The sequence below is a fragment of the Protopterus annectens genome, chromosome 12.part0 (assembly GCF_019279795.1).
Source record: "Protopterus annectens isolate FY-2018-M chromosome 12.part0, PAN1.0, whole genome shotgun sequence".
Taxonomy (NCBI): domain Eukaryota; kingdom Metazoa; phylum Chordata; order Ceratodontiformes; family Protopteridae; genus Protopterus; species Protopterus annectens.
Window position 1 is genome coordinate 1436273598 of NC_056746.1, and position 24189 is coordinate 1436297786.

The 24189-nt window shown below is 40.0% G+C and overlaps 1 pseudogene; it reads right to left on the bottom strand.

Annotated features, from left to right (window-relative positions):
• Positions 1 to 4923: 4923 nt before the first annotated feature.
• LOC122816296 overlaps positions 4924 to 24189 on the bottom strand; it is a 126033-nt pseudogene continuing 106767 nt past the window's right edge.

Below are 24189 nucleotides of genomic sequence, written 5' to 3' on the forward strand. Positions count from 1 at the left end.
CACTCATTTCTTCTGGATATGACTGTAGAGGTATAGTCATTGTCAAAACAAATAACGTTTTCACCCATCTTGATAGGGGAATTAGTCCAAGCTGATTTCAGCACTAAGTCCTTGTCTTGTGAGGAAAGAAATCTAACTATTATAGACCTGGAGTTAGATGAACTCAGAGATGAATCTGGATTTGCCAGGGACCGATGATCCTTCTCAATTCCAAAAGAGAGGGATTCAGGCATGTTTATTGCTGATGAAAACCACTTATTGAGGAATTGAATCATGTTAGCACCCTCTTCTTTCTCAGGAATTCCATATATTCTTATGCTATTCCTCCTTGATCTACTTTCATGGTCTTCCAGTTTCTCATTCAGCCTGGTGTTTTGTTTCAGAAGAAATTCATTGTGATGTTCATTTTCTGTCACTCTAGTATCTAGGTCAGTCATGGTTTCCTCTAAGGCAAGAATCTGTGCAGATTGGTTTTTTTACTATTCCATTTAGAAGCTCCAGTTGTTTACTGCATTCTTGTTTGATAATATCCATTTTGTTTTTGAATTTGTTCATTTTAGTGACAGTTCTTGGATGTTTGTTGTTATAAGATGTAGTTCTTTCTTCACTGCACTCTCCTGGTGTGGGTTCTTCGAGTTGCTCATGTTTTTAGTGACAGTTCTTGGATGTTTGTTATTATAAGATGTAGTTCTTTCTTCACTGCACTCTCGTTCTTGGATGTTAGTGACAGTTCTTGGATGTTTGTTATTATAAGATGTAGTTCTTTCTTCACTGCACTCTCCTGGTGTGGGTTCTTCACGTTGCTCATGTTTTTAGTGACAGCTCTTGGATGTTTGTTAATATAAGATGTAGTTCTTTCTTCACTGCACTCTCCTGCTGTGGGTTCTTCAAGTTGCTCATCTTGAGATCTCCAGTAGAAACTTCTTGACAGGAATAATTCAAAAAAATTCTCTTGACTATGTATTAATTTTTAGAAAATAATAAAGAGTCTATGCTAGTCTAACTTTTAGTATACTTTTAGTTAGATTTTTCTAAAAATTAAAGTATATTTCCTGTCAGGATATTAAAGTCTAAGAAGAACTATGGATTTCTGCTGCTATCAGACTAGCATCTTAGCCATGCCCCAAATGCTGGAGTTTTTGATAGAGTTAGGGTAGCTGTAACCTGGAGAAATTCAAAGAAGGCACCTGCTCTACTATCATTCATGACCGAAAATAACAAGTTAAGTGATGTAAGGATAGTAGTACAGCTATGAGTATAAAAGTTTACGAGCACTCAGCTTCTCTTGATAGTAAATAAAGTGACATCAGAAGAAAACAGAGTTTGACAGCTGATGCATATTAGGGAACATGTTACACGCATTAATAGTTCTACATTATTGATGTAGCATGGCCTATAGATGCGAAGTTCTACTGCAGTTTGTAAAGAAGTTAGAAATCTGGTCACACTAGTGAGGGGGTTGATAAAAATGTTCTGGAACAATCTTATGTTAGCTCAGATTTAAGTGTAAAATTGTATCACTGTCTGACAGGAAAAGGACTTGAAGATATTGCGGGGCAGTGTGATTTTGACATACAGTAGATTTGGAGGGAAGGAAGCAAGAGATCAATATTCATGTCAGCACGGACATGAATATTTAGTAATTTAACCGGAGCATCAGGAAATCTCGGGAGAAGGCATGCTTTGGGAGGTACTTGCTACTGCACATCCTGCAAATTACTTCACTAATACAAAGCCAAAGTTTGTTGTGGCAGCCTGCAATAGAAAACAATTTTGAGAGTGAGCAAAAACAGTAGGCACTCTGCTCAGAACAGTGATAGTAGGCACTGCATAGCATGAAGGAAAAAATATATTAAAGGTCTATATTAAATCAACAAATGCTTAAAAAAGTGAACGCTGATTTATTGACCCCATGTAAGCGAAAGCTTACAATCCCGAACACTTGGAGCAGCGATTTTTTTCCCCAGGGGAAAAAAAAATTGCTGTTCCACAAAAAATAAATAAATAAATAAATAAAAATAAAAACTTCAAAACATTACATAAAGTGGGGGGACTTCGCCCCTAACACCCCCCATGTGGGTGGCTGTGGCCCCCACACCCCCCTACTTAAATATACCAACTCCAAGATCACACTACAGTGAGGAAAGAGGCAAAGTAACAGAGGCAGCCAAGTGATTTCTTTCCCAGGGAAAGAAATCAATTGTATGCCATTTCATTATTTTGCTGTTTCGTGCTTTCAAGTTCAATCAAGATGCAGTCGAAGGATTGTATCTTTGATTATATAATAGGAACCCTATATTAAGTTTCTTCAAAAACATCATGCCAGCAATGAATATATGCAGACAAAACAGTATTACCTACAAATAGGAGGAGACATCAGTGGCATGCTAAAGAGATAACAAGGCAGAAGACTGCAATTCGGTGTAAGGCAAATATGAATTTTCATTATGACTAGAGTATGAATTTGCAGTCATAGCTAAATCTGTCAGTGGCCAAGATTAATTTTTATCTGTATATGTCACGGGCATGTTTAGAAGAATATTTAGAGATCTTTAAATTAAGGGTTGCTAAAAACATTTTTATACCATGACTTAATGTGAAAGTGTTATTCAGATGACAGGAGTAAGGAGACAGATGAGGCAACACTTTTATTGGCACACCAGGCTGACTGAAGGCAACTCTGTTTGATGTGTATTGTCATACAAATTAGCTCAACTTAGCAGGGCAGGAAATGTGAAACTCTTGCTAGCCGGGGGTTGGAATATGGGAGGTCTCATGGCTTCTACCAGAAGTGTAACTGGATCAACCAGCATCCCACTCCTTCACCTCTTCAAATGAAGAGCCAAAAAAAATAAATAAATAAGGCACTTCACTCCCTCCTGCCTCATCCATTCAATTTCTAAGTTGAGAAAGAACTGAAGCAGATCTAAGTTGAATGTCTAAAAAAAGTCTGTTATCTCCGCAATGAGCTGGCAGTTCTGGAAGCTTTCACAACACCAGGAAACACATTTGTAAGAGGCACTGTGTGACAGTAAATGATACTTTTACTGAGGCATCTCAGGATTGACTGTTCTTCTTTGTTCTTCCATTCTAAGTGAATGGAACTGTCATATGACAGCCAAGCTATTGGCATTGTATTCTTAGAAACAGTGGACTCACAGTGTATCATAGGGAAGATTTTTCTTTAGAAGAAAACAAACTTTCATCAGGATGTTTGCCCCCAGGAGGGCAGTCAGGGTTACAAACTGAATAAAATTAGTAGTGACTACTTCTGTCTGGTACATACGGATTTGCAATAAGCCAAACTTAAGGAGAAGTTAAAAAACATATATATTTTTTTAATTGTTCATGTAGTTGGCCTTGAAGTTTCTACCATTGAGTGAGTAATGCAGGATAGTGCTCCCCATAGGTGGGCATTTTCAGGACCATTAATGCATGGGGAAGCACTTCATAAGCTAGGCATGCTTCAAAATAAAAATGTTGCATCTGCAGCTTCTTAAGTTTAATTAGATCATGTTCAAGTTTATAAAGCATGTTTCATAGTAAAGCAAAATCAATATCTGCATGGTTAGCATTAGCGTCCCCAGTATCTGGAATACATGTATCTAGAAGTGGATTAGCTGTGCCTTTCTATACTGAATCCAAGCTTTCATTTCTATTGAAACTGGAATGTTCATTGGAACAGGATGATAATCAAGTTCAATATTGTCCAGCCCACCTTCAGCCATCAATCTGTGCCCCAAGACTCAAAGAAATTACAGCAAATGGTGCAGTAGCAAGGACACAAATTGTAAACCAACCAAAAATTCCAGTGCATGCCATGAATTTCAGATGAACAAAACTGATGCAGTTCTCAAAAGCTGTTATACCGTGTGCTGCTGTTCTTTGCCATCCAGCACTGTCTAGTCCCTTGTGCCAGAAATTATCTTTAACATTGTTATGGATTTTTAACTAACTTTTGTTAAACACCCGTAAGCACTGTTAAGCTTGAGTATCCAACAGTCCCTTAACAGGTTTATCTTTTTTCCAGTTTTGGACAGTAATCATGGCACCCATGCACTACATTAATGATAAGTTGAGAGAATGGCTCAAGGATCATAGTTACAGTAAGATATTGCCATAAATGTTGAAAGGCTGGATTGCACTTGGAATAAATGATGATCTCATTCAAAAAAGGTTATTGTTAGAATTAAATTAACATTAGAAAATGCCTTAAAGATTAATTTAATAGTGGAAACATGCAAGATTTGCAAATAAGACAGCATGCAGTGGCATGTGATAATATATAAGAGAAGAAAGAAAGTTCAAGCTGGAAATGTGGTAAAATTAGGCACATAGAGTGAATGTAAAGAGTGAACTAATAGGCATAACACAAATAAATAGTTCTAGAAAGCAAGTGTTGAAAGAACTGAATGGATAAATGGCACTTACTGCTCAAAATGTTCGTGTTGAGGAAGGGAGTACAAAGAATGCATAGCAAAGGCTTTCTTTATACCACATGCAGCATCTAACGAAATGAAAGTAATGTCATTCCAGCTGTAAATGGTAGCAGTTTGGGAGATTGTTAACTCAAGCATTGACAATGGTCCAAATACTGTTGTAATTGCTGAAAAGAAATTTGGAGAAGTAAGCAACACTGTTTTCCAGGCAACTGATATTATTTTGAGACCTTATTTCATACAGTCTGCAAATACAGCTGGAGCTGCTGATGTGGAAGCAGCTTTAAGAAGCAAAAGAGGATCCTTGCTTTTTTTAGTGCTTGAAGGAAAAGCACAAAGCAGTAAGAATGAGGAGAAGTAAAGCACATAAAGTCTAAAACATATTTATGAAAAGCATTTATTATACAATAATCAATTTTAAAAAATCAGTGGGCATTTTGATTTTCAAAGTCCTTGGTCCTGTCAAGGTCTCTTCTCATTTTGTTCATTTTTTTTCAAAGTCCTTGGTCCTGATGCACCAGTCAGTACCAATGTCTCCAGGAAGTGCTCGCTCTGAGTTCTCAGTCTGACTCATATCTATAATTTGAAACTCCCCAATGTTAGATCCATAAGAAACAGACTTGCAAGCAAAGACACTTAGATTCATCCCCTGTTGGAGACATCACCTTTGACAAAATTATGGAATGGATGTGACAAAAAGGGGGCTGGTCCACTGATTCACCTTTCCCAGAAGAACCTGTATTCTTAGAGGCATTTGAGTGGTCCCTCCTCTTGATTACCTTATCGACTTGGTGGATCAGAGAGCTTGGAAGGATCCTGACATAGTGGAGACTATTCTAACAAGGCAGACAAAGTCTTAGCCACTCCTAAAGACAGGTCATACTGGAGTACAAGTCCTACAGTGGATATCATAGTCATTGAGGTGGACACTAAGAAAGAACTCTTGGAAGAGAGCTAATCTGTCCATCCCCCAAAAAGAGAATCAAAGGCTTTGGTTAGATTTGGAAAATGGACTTATGCTTCAGAGACTTTTTCATTCAGAGTGCTGAACTACTTGACTCATATTCCATTGTTTCAGAGAGAGCTGGCAAAAGAGTTTACTGATTCTTAGGTAACTTGCCATTGGATATCCAAAGGAAAATGGAATCTCAACTGTCTACTCTTACAACTCTGTCCAGTGTGTCCATGTGACTACTCTCAAACACAGCTGATATAACATCTAGAGCAGCAGATGAGGCATAGCTATTTGTCAACTCACATGGATGCAGTTGAATGATTTTGTGGAAGGCTTTAAGATGTCCTTAGTTAATGCCCTATTTGATGGTTGCACTGTTTTAGGATCCAAGGTCAAGGATGCACTAACTACAAGCAAGCAAGACAGTAAGACCTTATCTGCAGTGGAAATCCATTTCTCTACTCCTGAAAGAATCTTTTCTGGAAATCAAAGAGCAGGAAGGAAGGAAGATGTAGATCAGAAAATTCCAGTGTTTTATCCACAATGCTCCTCCAGGCAAACCTTCTAGAGACAGAGGTGTGGGTACCTTCAATAGACATCCTCAACAGACATCCTAGAGGCAGGTGCAGTCTGCAAAACCAGGGATTTCATGAAGCCTTTTCAGTGAAATCCTTTCAGTGGTCCTGAACATTTGCCAGACTGCTGCTCTCCTATCCCTGCACCCACATACCTAGCAGGCCATTGCTTTGGATTCTTGAGCGCTGTGGAAAATCACCAGAGGATACACCATTCCCTTTCTTTGCTCTCCTCAAACAAGGAAAAGGATTCCCCAAGTGCCACCCATTCAGTTGGAATCTGCTTCAGCAGAAGTTCAAAGGCTGCTAGAAAAAAAGAGCCATCCAACAGGTCCTGCCACACCAATAAACCTCTGGAGTCTAGTCCAGATTCTTTTTTAATTTCAAAAAAGACAGGGGACATAAGGCCCATACTGGACTTCAGTCATTTGAACAAATTTGTGTGACAGACAAAATTCTAGATGGTCACAGTTCTACCTCTTCTTAGGAAGGAAGACTTGATGTGCTCTATAGATTTCTGGGAAGCTTATTATCACGTGAAGATAAACAGGCATTTAAGGAGATTTGTCCATTTCAGGCAGGGGGCCAATCACTGTCAGTTCAGGGCTCTGCTCTTTAGCATCACAAATGCTCCAAGATGTTCAAGTCCTTCTGTTCTTGGACAGTTTGCTCCTCATCACTCTGACCGAGGATCTACTCACTTGAAGGAGGGATACTTTTCTCCAGTTACTGCACAGTCTACAGATCATTGTAAACCTCTCCAAGAATAAACTGACTCCCAAACAGTCTACAGAGTTCATCAGATGCCACCCGATTACTGTGAATCAAATTCTTTCAACCACATTCCAGAATCTTGAATCTTCAAAAGGTAGCCAACCAAGTCCTAGCTCTCCCTTCTCTACCAGCAAGACTGATTTTACAACTTTGAGGTCCCATGGCTTGTAACTGGACCAACCAGCATTCCACCCCTTCACATCTTCAAATGAAAAGCCAAAAAAAAAAAAAAAAAAAAAAAGTACGGTACTTCACTCCCTCCTGCCTCAGCCATTCAAGTCCCATTTCTGTGTCCTGTTCTTAACCCTCATTCAACTTATTTTATTAAAAATAAATAAAATAAATAATGCCTTATTTAAAAAACAGTTGCTACAGTTTATACCCTGCCTGCACAGACCACTATGGCGCTCATGTTTAGTTAAACCAAACAGACAAAAAAAAGCCTTCATTTTAAACTGTGGCAAACTGCTTGCTACAAATGTAGCAAACAGTCAGTACAGTTCATAGCCTGCCAGCCAGGTGCACTACTGTCATGTTACACATGCTAGTGTATTTGCTGTTCAGCTAAGAAATTGCCTTTTTTGTATTTTGTCCTAGTTGTACATCCTGGGGACATCCAATATGCTAGCAGACAGACCATGTAGGAACATTCTTCTGCCTCACAAGTGGTCCATCAATCAACTGGTGGTGAACGAAATTTTGTACTGCTGAGGTCAACCTTGCTGTGACCTGTTTGCTTCCCACCTGAACAACAAGTGCAGCAGTTACTTTGCCCTCATCCCTCCACAGGGTCAGGGACTCTCTTGTCCACAGTTGGACCCTGGGCCTTCCCCTTAATCATGAAATTCATTCAGTAAGCCAAGCAGTGCAAGGTGAAAGTGTTCCTCATTGCCCCTTATTGGCCTTGACAGATTTGGTTTGCATCTCTATGGCCTCATCTAATATGTCCCCTGGGATGCTGGCTCAGAGACCAGACCTCCTATCACATCCTTCTTGGTATCCTGTCTTGGACGTAGACACACTGAATCTGACTGCTGGGTTTCTCCAGTTTTGACAATGGCCAGAGATGCCAGGTTTTCAAAAGACGTAATACACATTTTGACAGTTTCTCAAATGAGTAGTACCAGAAAACTGCACAGAAGTAAGTGGAGAAGATTCTCCTTTTAGGCCTTAGACAAGGATTAGATCCCATTTCTTCTCCTCTACCATCCATTTCTGACTTCCTTTCAGACTTGTTTCATAAAGGATCTAGCTCCTTCACTAAAGACCTCCAATAAGGACCCTATCATTCCTTGGGGTATCACAATAATGTTACTAACCCTTACAAATCTTGTTTTGAGCCAGTGAATTCAGTGGATATTAAGTTCTTGACTTGGAAAATGATCCTTTCGCTAACAGTTAGCTCAGCAAAAAGAATTTCAGAATTATAGGCCCTCTTATAAAACAGCCTACCTGGTCTTCCATAAAGACAGCATTTTCTTGAAACCAGATTATTCCATTATCCCTAAGGTGGCAACTGAATCCAACATCAATCAATCTATTAACCTGCCAGTTGTCTTTCCAAAATATTCAAACAAAGGAGAATATACCTTGCATTTGCTTGATATCCACAGACAACTCAGATTTTATCTTCATAGAATAAAAAGCTATGATATCGTGGACTATGATGTTTGCAGATGGCATTGTGATCTGTAGTGAGAGTAGGGAACAGGTGGAGGAGACTCTGGAGAGGTGGAGATATGCTCTAGAGAGAAGAGGAATGAAGTTCAGCAGGACTAAGACAGAATATATGTGTGTCTGAATGAGAGGGAGGATAGAGGAATGGTGAGGATGCAAGGAGTAGAGGTGGCGAAGGTGGATGAGTTTAAATACTTGGGATCAACAGTTCAGAGGAATGGTGAGTGTGGAAGAGAGGTGAAGAAGAGAGTACAGGCAGGATGGAGTGGGTGGAGAAGAGTGTCAGGAGTGATTTGTGACAGAAGAGTACCAGTAAGAGTGAAAGGGAAGGTCTACAAGAGGGTAATGAGACCAGCTATGTTATATGGGTTGGAGACAGTGGCATTGACAAAAAGGCAGGAGTCAGAGCTGGATGTGGCAAAGTTAAAGATGTTAAGAGTTGCACTGGATGTGATGAGGGTAGACAGAATTAGGAATAAGTATATTAGAGGGTCAGCCCAAGTTGGAAGGTTTGGAGACAAAACCAGAGAGGCAAGATTATATTGGTTTGGACATGTGCTGAGCGGGGATGCAGAGTATATTGGGAAAAAGATGCTAAGGATGAAGCTACCAGGTAACAGGAAAAGAGGAAGGCCTAAGATAAGGTTTATAGATGTGGTAAGAGAGGACATGCAGGTGGTTGGTGTGACAGAGCAAGATGCAGAGGACAGGAAGAAATAGAAACAGATGATCTGCTGTGGCAACCCCTAACGGGAGCAGCCGAAAGAAGAAGAAGAAGAATATAAAGTAGCACAAAATCAGATCAGTTGTTTGTGGCCTTTTCTAAAGCAAAGGTAAGTGATGGTGTATTTAAGGCCACTCTTTCAAAATGGTTGCCAGATTGCATTTTGTTTATGATATACTGGGACTATATTTACCCAAAAGGCCTACAGCTCATTTATCTAGATCAGTTGTGTCCTCAAGAGAGATAAATGTGTTTTCTTAAAGAAATACAACATATAGAAAATGAAGTAGACATACATAGTTTAAGTCATTTACAGAATAAAATAAAAGAAATCATGAAGCTTGGTCCCCTAAAATGTTATTGAGCTGAAAACATTATTTATTATATAATAAAACATCATTAGCACTCAAAAAGTTACATACTAATTGGTCAAAGCAATCAGAGTGCCTGTTGCATATGCATCTTTACTGATAAGGAAACAATTTGAGATACTATTCTTTGCTTTATTTTTTTTTTCTTTTGCTGTCATTCTAGTGCATAAGTAAAACACAGGATCATGCTGTCTGACTTGCTTATGGTATAGTTTTAGAAAGCTTCAACATTGACTAAGTTTTAAGTGCATGTGCTACTTTTTTGCTGCCTATTTTGAATTCACAGACAGTACAAAAAGCAATGATCACAAAAGAAATGAAAGTTGCATTTTGGTGATGTTCTGCACAAGTGGTACATCTATACTCCATGCATACACAGTGCATTATTCTTCTTTGACTTTTTCTAATGTTTGAGTGAAGGCCCTACTTACAGTGACATTATTAAACAAAGTGTGTGATTTATCTTTTTGAATAATAGCACTGTATGACAGGAATAGCTTTGTTTGATCACTTGAACTTTGTCCCCAACATAAAACTACACCAGCTGAAGTAAAATCCAACATTACCCACACCCACTCGGGCTAATGCTTAATTGTAACAGGAGCTTACATATCTGACAACATTGCTAGCCCCTTTGTATTATGTGTTGCATAAATATGTAATAATTGCCCACCTTATCATGAAGGGATTCTCATCTAGATCAAGGGAGGTCATAGTCTCCCTTTACTCATCACTCATCAGATCAATGATTGAGTACAATGCCCCATTCGGAATGTATCTGACCCGACACTTGCAGCAGCTGGAGGCCACAAAGTTCCCACCAAAAGGATAAAGGGTCTCAAAATCTGTCCTATGCTGCCCGACTGAAAGAACTCCAGCTCTATTCAGTAAACATTGCTCAGAGGTGACCTTTGCCTAACATACAAGGCCATGTCAAACCCAGATTTGATGAATATGCTTCACCTCAAAATCTAGATCCATCAGAGCCACAAGGGCGGGACTTAAACCTCAACACGGCTATTAATAGGGCGTGCTGGAGGATAGATTCATCACCCAAAGACTCCCTATGCTGTGGAACAAAATCCCGGTACATGTGAGGCAGAGCACTGGCCTTGTTCAAGAGAAACCTTGACCAATGGATGGAGATATATCCCAGGGATTACCTCAGTGTCACTGCTCGACAGAGGCACAGCAAAATAATGGGTATAGTTCCCCATACTAAAGGGGTGGCGTTGTAAATGCCCTCGGGCAGATAGCCTAGTATGAACCTATGAACCTATGAACCTAAGAGAATGGGAACTATTTCAAAAATCAAAAGATTTCATAGAGTTTTCAATATACTAGATCAAAGCTATGATTTCATACAGAATTCCTGATGGTAATGAGAAACTATTTGGTTTTAGGTCTCACACATTGACTCAGGCTAACAAGTATTTACAACTGGACAAGAGAAGACTAGCCATCAATGTTTAAATGATCAATATTTGTATGGCTTTGTTTTGCCATATAGCACTAATCACAAACCAGTGATGACTCATAAATAGAAACGTGTTCCACGTAGACTGCCTCACCTTTGTTTGATGGCAGAAGAAGGTAAAGAAGTCTACCCATTCTACTCTTCAAGTACAATTAAGATATTAACTCCCCTCTTAACTCCTACCTTACTCTTTACAATTTCTGCCCTAGTCCTATGTCTTCTAGAATGACTCTTTGCTTTCCCTCTTCGATATCTATTCTTGTAGTCCATTCATGGGACGACCGCACTCTGTATGAAAATATAAATTTGGAATTCCAGGAAGCAGATAGTCCCCACAGTTTTTTTCTAAAAGCATCACTGACAAAGCTTCAAAAAATGTTCAAGAATGTGGCCATAATAAACTTTCACAAGACCCTTCTCCCTTTGTGTTTACTGTTTGAGAGTAGTACAGTTAGACACAGACTGCAAAGTCTGTGCTTCTTGTCATACAAATGATAATATTATGAAATAACACTCTGACATTATAAGAAAATCAAATGACATTTTATTTTTCTATAACCAATAGCAATTGTATTTTTTTATTTGAAAATAGGGAAGTATTAACTAGCAGTCTGAACCTTTACCCTTTTATGGCCAATTGTAACAGGTTGGATTTATGGTACTTTAAGATTTTTTGATTATTAGAAAGACTACACTTAATTTTAATTAGATATTCATAATTTTTTAAAGTAATGACGATTATTTTTTTACATCAAAAGTTCATAATGTTTTGAACAGTTTCTCTTAGATAAATAAGCTTTATCTAAAATAAATGTGTGACAGTCTAGAAGTGCATGTCTAGTAAAACAATATATGGTGACTCATTTGGCCTTGCAGAAACACTGAATCTGCATTTAAGAAAAATTACAGAGTGCATATGTAAGCATGTACAGTGATTAAAAAAATAAAGAAACTCACATTTTATCTCTACTGTGCATATCGCAAATAAACAATACTTACAGGTGATCTTAAACAAATAGCCTGATGTAAAAGATGTGTTTAGTGATACTAGAATAGCCGCATTGAAACATCAGGTGTCAATGCACATTATTTTCTCTAGCGTTAATAGTCTTCGGTCTTGGAATTTGAACTGTCACAAACAGAGGTTTTCTAGCCTTTATTCTGCCTGAAGCAGAGACACATGAAAAAAATAATCACTGCATTTGTTGTAAAAAATTCATTCTGAGGTTACAAAAGTGTAAGCAATAATGAACAAACAGTACAGTCTTTGATAAACTAGCTGTACCAACTTATCCTGCGTCATGGGACGTGCAACTCTGATAACTCAAATGTATTATAAAATTACTTTTTTAAGTAATGATAGGATTTGAAAATCCATTTCCAATACAGTATTCCTTTATGTTTTTTTTTAAACTCTAAAAGACAGGCCAGTTATTTAAATAAAACATTGCTTGTTATTGTATGTTGGACATTCTATTGCAATACAACACTAATGACATGGTATAATTGAATACTTTTTTAAAATCTCTAATTAAAACAAACTGTGATAGTGCTCTGTAGACACAAGACTCTTGATTTGACAACACGGATTGCTGTAGTTACTAAAGCAGGTGTGGAGATCAACCCATTTTTTATGTTTAGGTGGGTCATCAGGTAAAAAAAATGCATCTTTTAGTGTGCAGGAACTTTTTGAAATATAAGATTTACAAAAGGAATACTTTTTTGCATATCTCTGTTAGGAATATTTGTTTTTATGCTTAACATTAAAATGTATGGATTGGAAGGCTGATGTGATGCCACATTTAACAGTACATGGAAGTAATCAGGCAAGCAACAAACAAACTGCATATCAGTTTATGACTACCTGGGAATGCAGAGACAGCAAAAACACTTTTTTGCAGATGAAGACTAGGCCATTTGTTAAGTCTATCTTAATGATTATTCTTTTAAATGTTATGATGCACAGGTTATATGTAAGTTTATTTGAAGGGGTATACGGATATGCAGTGATATGGCAACACACTATTTTGCACAAGATGAAATACTATTGACAACAGGGATTTAGGCAGCCTGGAATTAAGCTTGTTGTAGTTGCAGTAAACTGGACGATTTGAATGATATCCGCAACAGTCATTTTATTTTATATTTAACAAGGTCATAGCAAGTGTTGGGCAGAATTTTGTAGCCCCTTATGTTTAGACTGGGACACTGCACAGTGAATGCAGCCCACATTGACTTCATATGCATAAACAGAGATTTTGTTTATTAGTATTTCTTCCTGGGCAAGCCACATAGTTTTAAACAGAGCATTATGTTGGATCTTGTAGCAAGCAGTAGGACAGTCACTGCCACAACCAGTCTTCTAGTTCTTTTGGGAAATCAAGGCCTTAAACACTGACAGGATCTTAACACAGTAGAAAGATGACTTCTCACAATCAGTTCTCTGAGACTCTCAAGAAATGAGGGCCAGTGAACTGACAGAACCTCTAAAATAACTGGAACAAAATACCTGATGGGTACACTCCTCAGGTAGGTAAACAGTTCCCTCTCCTCAGAGCCGCAAGCTCGATGTATGTCTCAGGAACAACAATGTTAAAAATGATAGAAATCCATAAGTCTTTTCTTTCAGCTGTCTTGATATTGATTTCTCCATACCTGAGAAGGTCAAAGCAGATTAAATCTGGAACTGTCCGTATCTCCTCAGAAGCAAGGATGGCCACTATTACAAAGTAAGAACTTTAAATGTTAGATTATCCCCCAGATTTACTAATCTTCAGTGCAGGACTAGCTTAGTCCTGCATGGAAGTGGACGTTTAGGAGCGGGACGGCAGACCGTCATCCATATTACTGAAGGTGTGCTGCCTGAGCTCCTAATCTTACACGGGGCGTGTAAGAGTGCAGGGGGCATGTCTGACAGCAGAGCTCTCAGAATATACATGCCCCTGCAATGAAGAACAGCAGAAAGCCCAAAAGAATGAGCGAGACCACTCGTAGGTGTCTGCATACCCCCAGAAACATCCCCCCATGTGTACAACAGCAATAGTAAATACACAATATAAATAAACCATTTTTTATTGTGAAACAGATTTAATTTAACTGTAGGTGTGCGGGTTTGCCCATCACTTAGTTACAGTTAATGCAGCTTAAATGGCTGAAGAGGATAACAAGGAAGATATATGCAAATGAAGCAGTATAGCAATAGTGTAGTGGGCACAGCATTTGCCTTATGAGCAGGCATTCCTGGTTCGAGTCCCACTGCAGCACATTCCATTTTCCATGTCAAATCACGTTATGACCAATATTTTAGTTGCATAACCTACTAAATAACATGTATTTGTGAACTGGAGTACTGCATTAAATGCAGATGTGAGGTGTCAATATCATAATGTTGCAAAGTTCACAGATAATTACATGTGCCCCATACAGTATATGTACACAGGAATCATGGATACAAATGGAAGGTAAAATGTGTAATGAATGATAACTCCATACAGCTTCCAAATCCCCCACCTTCCCAAGAACCATTAGACAATACTGTCTAAATTAGTGCAGTGGTAAGCATGCATAAGCACTAGTAAGCAAGTGTAAACACTATTAAGCAGTAGTAAGCATATGTAAGCACTAGTAAGCAAGCTTAAGCCCGTTTGCGTGAGGGTAAGCAATGCGCACACAGGTTAAGCAATATTGAAGCTAACTCTCTGTAAGCATATTTAACCAGAGGTTAGCATTGCTTACCTTCATGCAAACCTGCGCAAACCCACTTACAAGTGCTTAAAAGTGCCTTAATCACTCTGTATCCAATAGCCATTGTTCTGCCCAGCAACAAAATGAACAGCTTTGTAGGTCTTGAACCCAAGACCCTATATACTATAGTCACAGTAGTTAACCACCAAGTCATCACAGCAGTACATAAGAGTGAGGTATCACCAAACAGACCCTCAGTATAGTAAAATCAAACTGAACATGTGAAAGGAATTAGTATACAGTCATATGTTCTATAACCTACAACATAACATAAATATGTGAACTGGAGTACTGAAGTAAGGTCAGATGTGAGGTGTAAATGTAATACAGTGTTGGAGTCCCCTACTAAACACAAGGACCCCATACAGTATACGTACACATGAATCATGGATACCAGACATATATAAGGTGGAATGAATAATAAATCAATGCCAAAAAAGCAAATATAATGCAAAGTCAATTTTAAGCATGCTAAGCATTGCACAGGCCAGCTTAGGAGGTGTAAGCAATGTGTAGGCCAGCTAACTCAATGTGCCCAGTGGTATACCCCTTTAAACAATGCCAACCTTAGGTAAGCAGGTTTGCCCATAGCTTAGCCTTTTCAAATCTGGCCAATCATTGCAAAGTGCAGGAATTTGGCCCTATTTAAGCCCAACAGGCAGGAATACATCTCATAACTGGTTGTAGCTTCCCTTTGCAGGTGCCATGGCAGAAAGGGGAGAGGGTGTGTGCTTCTGGGTGCAGTGCTGGGTCATCCAGGAGTCTAGAGTCATGGCAGGACTCCTTGTCAAAGACCATGAGCAGAGACTGTTGCAGGGCCAGTACCAGGGTTTCCAATATAAAGTGGACACCTGGGACCATCTCACCCGTGACCTCACCAGAGCCACTGGTATACCCCGAACTGGTGAGCAGGTCAGGCATCACTATGCCGACATGAAGCTGTGAAAGGGGGATTTCTTGGATCAGTGGATCCAAGCGGCTAGGACGACAGGGGAGGTCCCAGCTGTGTGTAAGTATCACTGCACTACCTGTTAATAATTGCCAGCTCATGTATATTATGGATAGGTATGGCTAAATATTCCTCTTATGTCCTTCACAGTGACAAGTGAGCGGGCCGTAAATCAGGAAGCCCATTGCTGTCGCCTGGAGAGGTTGCAACACGAGGCAGGTTAGTAATACTCTTGCATGTACTGTCATAGGAAATAAATCTAAAAGTATTAGTAAATTAATTGCCAGTATAACACCTGTATTGTTCAAGACAAGTACCGCATACACTGGAGAATATGGCAGGAAGAGTCTCATATAGTTTGTATGTAAATAAAAGCATAATAGCCTGACAATAAAGGTCTAACTGCTGGATTGCATGTGTATACTCTGGTATCATATGATAATGTAGATTTACAATAACTTAATAGTACTGTTGTATTAAGCACAGTTATCCACACTGTGCAACATAAATAGAATGTGTAGGAATGTCTGTATATGACTGGTGTAATCCCCAGAGGTCACTTAGTACAAGTGAGAGAGACACATAGACAGAAAACAATGAGAAGGCAGACAACAAAATCCAAATAGCACGTGCAACTGAGATGTGAACTGTTGTATTTTTAGCACACACAGCCATGGTTTGAATCCTGGGAGTTGTAGTAGTCTGCATACAGAATCATACCCCACAACTGTACAGATATATCCAGAATGTCCAGTAAATGGTCCCATATCTGCTGCCTGTCACCCTGTCCCCCTGGAAAATCAGTGGGATGATCCCAAATGTATAAGCAGCAAACAAGAAATACAACTGATTGTCACACATCTATGAGAACAAAGCTGGCACACTAGCAACTCCCCAAAATCTTAAGCTGTGACAGAGTGTGTACAGTAACAGAGTGAGATGTATGTGCATAATAGTAATGTGGAATCTGGTACTGTGTGTGGCAACATTCAGGTAGTGCTAACAAACATTGCTCCCACAGATACGTTGGATACAAACACTGTGCCGAGAAACAAAAGCTTGATACCCTGTACTGGTAATGTTTACTCTGGTATTGTATGGAATTGTGAGTGTTGCAATTGCTCTGAATAATAAGGTATCACTTATCACTGTCACCCACACTGTGCTACATAATATAACTGTGTAGGAAATCCTTTATAAGAGTGTTGTAAGTCAGTAATGGTTGAAGAGGGAAATAGTCTAGATATGTCCCGGTTCACCTGCATGTGGTCAAGACATGGCCAGAGTCTGTGCAAAAAGAGATGTACAGGTATGTGTACAACATCAACCTGGAATCTGGGAGTATGTGTAAAAACAGTTAGTGTTAACAAACATTTCCTCCACAGGTATACTGGGTAAGAGGTGTATACTGCAGGTAAAACCAGTTCATGTATAAAGATGATGACAGCCATATCACTGTCCAAGCTAAGACAATAGGGTAGTGTAGTAATACTTGTAAGGTACAGATAACAGCACTGACTAGGAAAGTAATGTGAACTACAGGAATATACTAGTTATTAATTAACATCTTTCTCTCCCCCCACCATATCTCCAACAATACACTACATACCCACGTCAACTGGTATGTGATGACTCCACTGTTATGTTGGGACATATGCCCTATTGGTTGATAATTATTTAAATCTGTTTCTATGCATGTGCTATGTTGAAATACTCCAACATTGGTGGCATGGTGCCATAAATGTACCTGCATGCTGTTGTTATTACCATTGTGGTCCCATATATGCATGTGTTCCATTTGCTATGCACCTGCTCCGTATCTGGTGTCTGGGTTAATGGGAATATCTATACAGGCTGTTATACCTAACCCTGGAATGTGTTGACTTTTACTAACCCACATATGCTGATACACCATAAACACCATAGCACATATGGGAATGCAGGTCCCAGAGGAGCCACCTGTCCCACCACAGCTGGTCGTGGCACTGGGCACCAGCATGTCTGGGGCCCAACCCAGGATTTCCTTGTCTGTTGGTCCTGCACCACCTTCGGGTGGAACCACCTCAGGGGATGGGTCTCACCCCCCCGGGAGTGGGTGCGGGCAGGAAGCTGTCACCAGGGTCCGAGTCATGGTGCATAAAGAGCTCAATCAGCAGTTTGGAGATCTTCTACACCAGCTCAAGGGCTGCGTGTCATGATTAGAGGGTTGGCCTGGCTCTCTGGCTCAACATCCAGTACAGCCACCTTCAGGGCTGTGAAGAGGCAGTGGTGACTGCCCATGGGTGGGGATCTCAGTCCCCGTTTCCACTAGGGGGCTCATGGGCTTCTGATTTCCTAACCCCCTCCCCATCAAGGTGTTTACCCCCCACATGTGTCATATACCGCCCCTGTATGTGTTTTGTTTGTCTTGTCTGTTAACTTACCCAACCTACCTCCCCAAATATACCTACTATCCCTCCCCAACATCCCAATCTCACCTGAAAAAAAGGGCATTCTGTTCCCCCCCCAAAAAAAATCACCCCATACATAGCTGTCCATGTCGCACACATGTCCACTTTACACACATAATCTGGTCCAACTGACATCACAACATATTATTGTTGTCCTCACCCCTCTCTCAGGGGTTTGAGTGTCCAAACCTACCTCCAAATTCAGTGTATATGTACAGCTGTTGCTGTAGAAGAAATGGGCAGCTATGAACCTTCCCTACACCCTCCTGTACATCCCTAGCTATTTTTCCCACTGTCTTTCCCTCTTTGTGCCCCTTTTCACCACTTTCCTATCAACCCTTTTTTTTTTCTTTTAAAGAAATTAGCATGGGGGTAAGTGAGAGTAAGCACTTTTAAGCAGCAGTAATCGGGTTTAAGCTTGTTTACGTGGGGGTAAGCAATGCCTACACAGGTTAAGCAATTTAGAAGCTGAGTATAAGAAACTGTAACTAGAAATTAGCAGTGCTTACCTCTGCACAAACCCATGCAAACCCGCTTACAACTGCTTAAAAATGCCTTAATAACTCTGTATCCAATGGCCCATGTTCTGTCCAGTAACAAAATAAACAGCATCTGCAAGTCTTGAACACAGGACCCTACACACCATAGCCAAAGTGATTTACCACTAAGCCATGTCAGAGACACATAACTCATATCATCCAGCCCAGTCATTCAACAGTACAGGAAATGTATTTAAACATGTAGATGTATGTGTGTGTGTATATTTATATCTAAATATATACATATCTATATATGTAGATATATAGATGTGTATATACATATCTATATATGTAGATATATATATATATATATATATATATATATATATATATATATATGTATAAATATATTAAAAATATATATATATAAATATATATATATATATATATATATATATATATATATATATATATATATATATATATATATATATATATATATATATATATATATATATATATATATATATATATATATATATATGTAAGCAGATATATATACCTATATAGGTATATACAGACATAAATCTGTAGAAACATATATGTCCACATGCACCGTTAATGGGGTTGAGGGGGCCCAAACAACATACGTCTTGTATGTATATGTATCCCCCCCACAGCGAAATACGTCTGCCCTGCAATACACTACTAATTGTTGTAGATCCCATAACCAGGACGCAATCAACATCCCTAGGATACATATACACAGACACATATATGCAGATACAGATATACATACATATATATATATATATATATATATATATATATATAAATATATATATATATATTATATATATAAAATATATATATATATATATATATATATATATATATATATATATATATATATATATAGATATATGTAACTACACATACACATGCAGAGATATGTACAGGAAGATACATATATAGATGGTGCACACAATACGGAACAGCCACTATGCCTACAGTTACCACCTTACCAATTGGACACTGTATGAGCCACCCATACAAATGACAATTGTTGCCTGCAACATATACCCACAGAAAGGCCAAAGGATATAACACCACACACAGGTTTGCATACATGGGAAAGCTTTATTTGTGCACTATTACAGTTGTATATGCCATGTCATATAGCTGTTTAGACACCGACATACATATAAACAGAGTAATGGAACTGTGAAACAGTTATATTAAATACAGTAGTCTGGAAAGGTTTACATATGTTGCTGTCCAGGCCAAGGCCTTCAAGTAGTACAATAGTAAAGACAGACTGGGCCACAGGATACCAATCAATCCACAGTAAGTAAAGCAGATCTATAATCCAGCAGCCTCTAGCTACACTCTGTACAAATCCCTAGGGGGTAAAGACCTCAGTTGACACAATGGGATGTATCTGTTACATAGCAAGGCATAACTGACACCATCACAATCACACTGACAAACAGAACAGTCTGTATGGCACGAGGCAGTTGGCCTGCATTTACCCAAGGTGAATTGTATGATAATGTACATCCAGATACCTTAAGGCAGTTTTCCCCTGATACCCCCACATGTTGTAACAGCCCAGGTTAGTTATGGTGTATACCCCCCCAGACTCATTAATACAGGGCCATATACCACTGTTACATACGCTGGCCTCTGGAGTGCATAAGGGCACACATGTATTGTGTAGGTGAAGCCTACACAGATATGGACCCAACCCCATAGTGTGTGTGGGGGACACAACAGCAGTGGACTGATGGCAGGAATGGCAGCATGACATACTCACAGCCCACTACATAACAACCCCTGACAGCATGTCATATGTACAAAGCCTGGTGTGTAGCTGGAGGACAGAGGCTGGAACACAGGCCCATATGTGTAAAACTGTCATCATACACTAAGCAAGTCACTGGTGTTACAGGATAGTCTGCAATATACCCTTAGTTAGGAATATGAAGTTAGAAACAGAAATGGATGTAGGCATGTACTGATAGCACTCAACACACACACTGCCAGTGATATATCTGACACAAAACTTGTGTGGTAGACAGACAAAACAATAGGCACAACTCTGGCCATCAAGAGGATAGACCCACAGTTGAGAGCTATGAAGACAGACTGCATTCCAAGTTAAACTGGTATGTACACACAAACCCTGTAACACCAGTGCAATACAGTGCAGACAACAACACTACTCACACTCTGTCTGTAGTTCTGGAACCTCCTACAAATATGTAGCTGGCCTGAGTGTGCAGGTTCTCCTGTAAGAGGTATTGCTACCTGCTGTCTGTAACACTGCTGCCCACACACAGAAAGGATGTCCATCATACAGGAAAGTTAAAGGGACCACACCCACATGATGTAGGGATTTATAGTAGTTGGTTGCCATCACAGTGGTAACTGGAAGTACTACACAGCATGCTGCATGCAGGTAGCAAGTGGAGGACACTGATTGGTGCAGAGGCCATCACCTGATCATGCGCATCACCTACAAATTCCATGCTGCAATCTATGCGAAGCAGCTCATTCCAGTTACTGGAGAGAGACTGAGAGTGAGATATATATATATATATATATATATATATATATATATATATATATATATATATATATATATGGAGAGAGAGAGAGAGAGAGCATATAAGGCACAGAAAACAAAACAAACAAAAAAAAAAAAAACAAACCATCCAGAAGAGTCTGCATTCCCAGAACAGGTATGTGAAGTATATATGTATGTAACTGACAGTAGTACTTGGTCCATAATAATGGGATAGATGATGTGGAATGATTTATATGTGCCTTCAGGTGTTGATGTTTTAATGATGTTCAGCTGAACAACTGCTAAGGACAGTAGAGTCCGTCCCTGTAGGTAGTGGGCCATATCCATCAACCGTGCTGAGCAGCACTGAATGATAAGATGTAAGCCATCATAGTGTGTGCTGTGTAATGGGAAGTATCTATATTATGTGGCCAATAGCTGGTGGTGGAAATGATGCCATAATGATGGACACGTGGTTTTCACAGCCCACCTCTTGCAGGATACACAGGTTAACCTGTATTGTAGCATGCAGGAATGCCATAGGTGTGTAATAGGGTTACATGAAATCCGGTCCTATGTATGTTCCCCCTAATGTCAGGCTGTGTCCATATGTGGCATCTGTCTGTGATGTAGCAAGGCAGAAGAGTGCAGCTGTGCAGGAAGGTGTGAGATTGTGGACCTGATGTCTGAATATACCCCACATATAGGTATGCATATGTGTACACACACACACACACACACACACATATATATATATATATATATATATATATATATATATATATATACACACACACACATAATATACAGATATCCATGTGTAGACATATATATATGAGCACATATATACATCACATATATCTACACATATATAGATATATACCTATATGTACATGTCTACATATATACAAACACACACACAAATATATATTTATGTAAATACATGTCCACTACATTACTACCATAGTGCTGCATACTATGTGCGAGGAAACAGCAGACATAGCAATACACACAGATATCTACAGCTGTCAGTGTGTGCAACATGGACAGGTTATGTCACATGTAAACCCCTTGTTGGGACCACATTGCCCTTGTCTGTGAAGTATGGAAGGTACAGTTGTGGAGGTGGTCTGGGTTGGTATACATAGAGGACAGCCTACAGAGATGGTATGTGACACATGTGGTGGGTAAACACCCTGGATGGTGTGTGTGGTCTGTGATGTGGATGCCCCATGGGCCCCAATATGGACACAATGAGAACAAGCCTCCCACCCACTGCTTCTCACAACAGCAGTCCATGTCTCGAAGGTGCGTGGCCTGGAGGCTGAGCAGGAGGAGCATGTAGGCCCTGTGAATGTGTACTGGGTGCCTCAAGGTGATGTAGCACATCCCACATATGTCTGTGGAGCCCATTATGTAACAGACCCTGGACCTGTCCTCAGGGGACAGGAACATGTCTGTGTATGCCCCGTGGGGGGCAACATCTCCTGGGTTGGTTCCACCTGACAATATTGCTGCATCAGTACATGAGGAGGCCCCAGAGTGGGTCACACATGTGACGTGGCCTTGTAACATGGGTAGATGAGTTTGGAGAGGTGGATCTACTGGCCAATAGTACATATACATGCTACTGTGTCACTGTTATAGAGCATATGTTGGTAATAATAGTCTTCACAATCCCAGAACATGTCCAACAGCATGCATAGTTAACCACAATAACACAGAATGTCAGATATGCAACAAACACATAGCAAGCATACCACAGGTATATATTGTAGCCCTGACAATGGCATGCAGGTGAATAGTCTGTAACAGGCCAGCAATGACAGTCTCCACACAGGGAACATGGCTACAAACACATTGCACAAAGTGTGGTACAGTACAATATCTGCCCCACTGGTAGGTATGCTGTAGCCATACCTATCGAGTTGTGTGTATAGTTTCTTGTCACTAATATGATGGGGGGGGGTGACAGTGATGTGTATTAAGAACTGTAGTAACCTTGCTACATGACTTGCTCACACCTGTGTCCATGTTTATGTCTTTCAGGCATGATGTCCCATGGAAGGCTGCCAGCCTACATAGCAGCTGAGAATGAAATCCTGCTGAATGAACTAATACAGCACTATGCCATCTTGTTTGGCCAGGCCGCCCATGATCAGCAGGAGTGGACCGCCCTGTGGAACGACCTAGTCCACAGGGTCAATAATATCAGACTGTACAACCGCAGTTATGAGCAGGTCTGGCATCATTGTTCTGACCTGCTTCGCAGTGCCCGTCAGAGTGCTGCTGCAGTCCAGGGGGGGTCACCTCACCACAGGGGGTGCCATGCCATCCATCTCCCCCTGACACATGTGGAGGAGTTCCTGGCCAGCCTTGTGGCACCTGCCCATCTGGCCAGCCACCAACTGCCAGCCACCTTTGTGGAGGTGGGTGCCACCCACACACCAGCAGAGGAGCATGCAGGTAAGGCCACAGGCCACATCAGTAGACCACTGTTGCATATACATCCACATCGGTACAGGTAGATCATGCATATTTGGCATGTCATAGATATAGTTTGTTGCTGCATAGTAGTGATAAACAGATGTCCATATGTGGTAGTATTGTGGAATTGTACTGTTGATGTATTGTAATACTGCACCCACCCTGTAGCAATACCACAGGTATGGCCACTGATTTTGCATCTCTTACCCTCTTATGTTGGTCCCTCCAGGATACCACCAAAGCAGCAGCCTGTAGCTGGTGAGTATGGTTTATGTAGATGCTTGTCAATACACCGGGCATGTAATAGCAATGGTATATTCCATGCACACATCTAACACACCTACCCAGAATGCATGCTTTACATGTGCACGTATTGTTGCTGTGAAATTGTGAAATGCATGGCATCACAGGGGTGACTATGGTGGGGTATTGGAAGGGTATGTCAGACACCTGCATGATAACTAACATCTTGTCATTGCAGAATGTGTCCACAGGGAGTAACATAATGATGGGAGACAT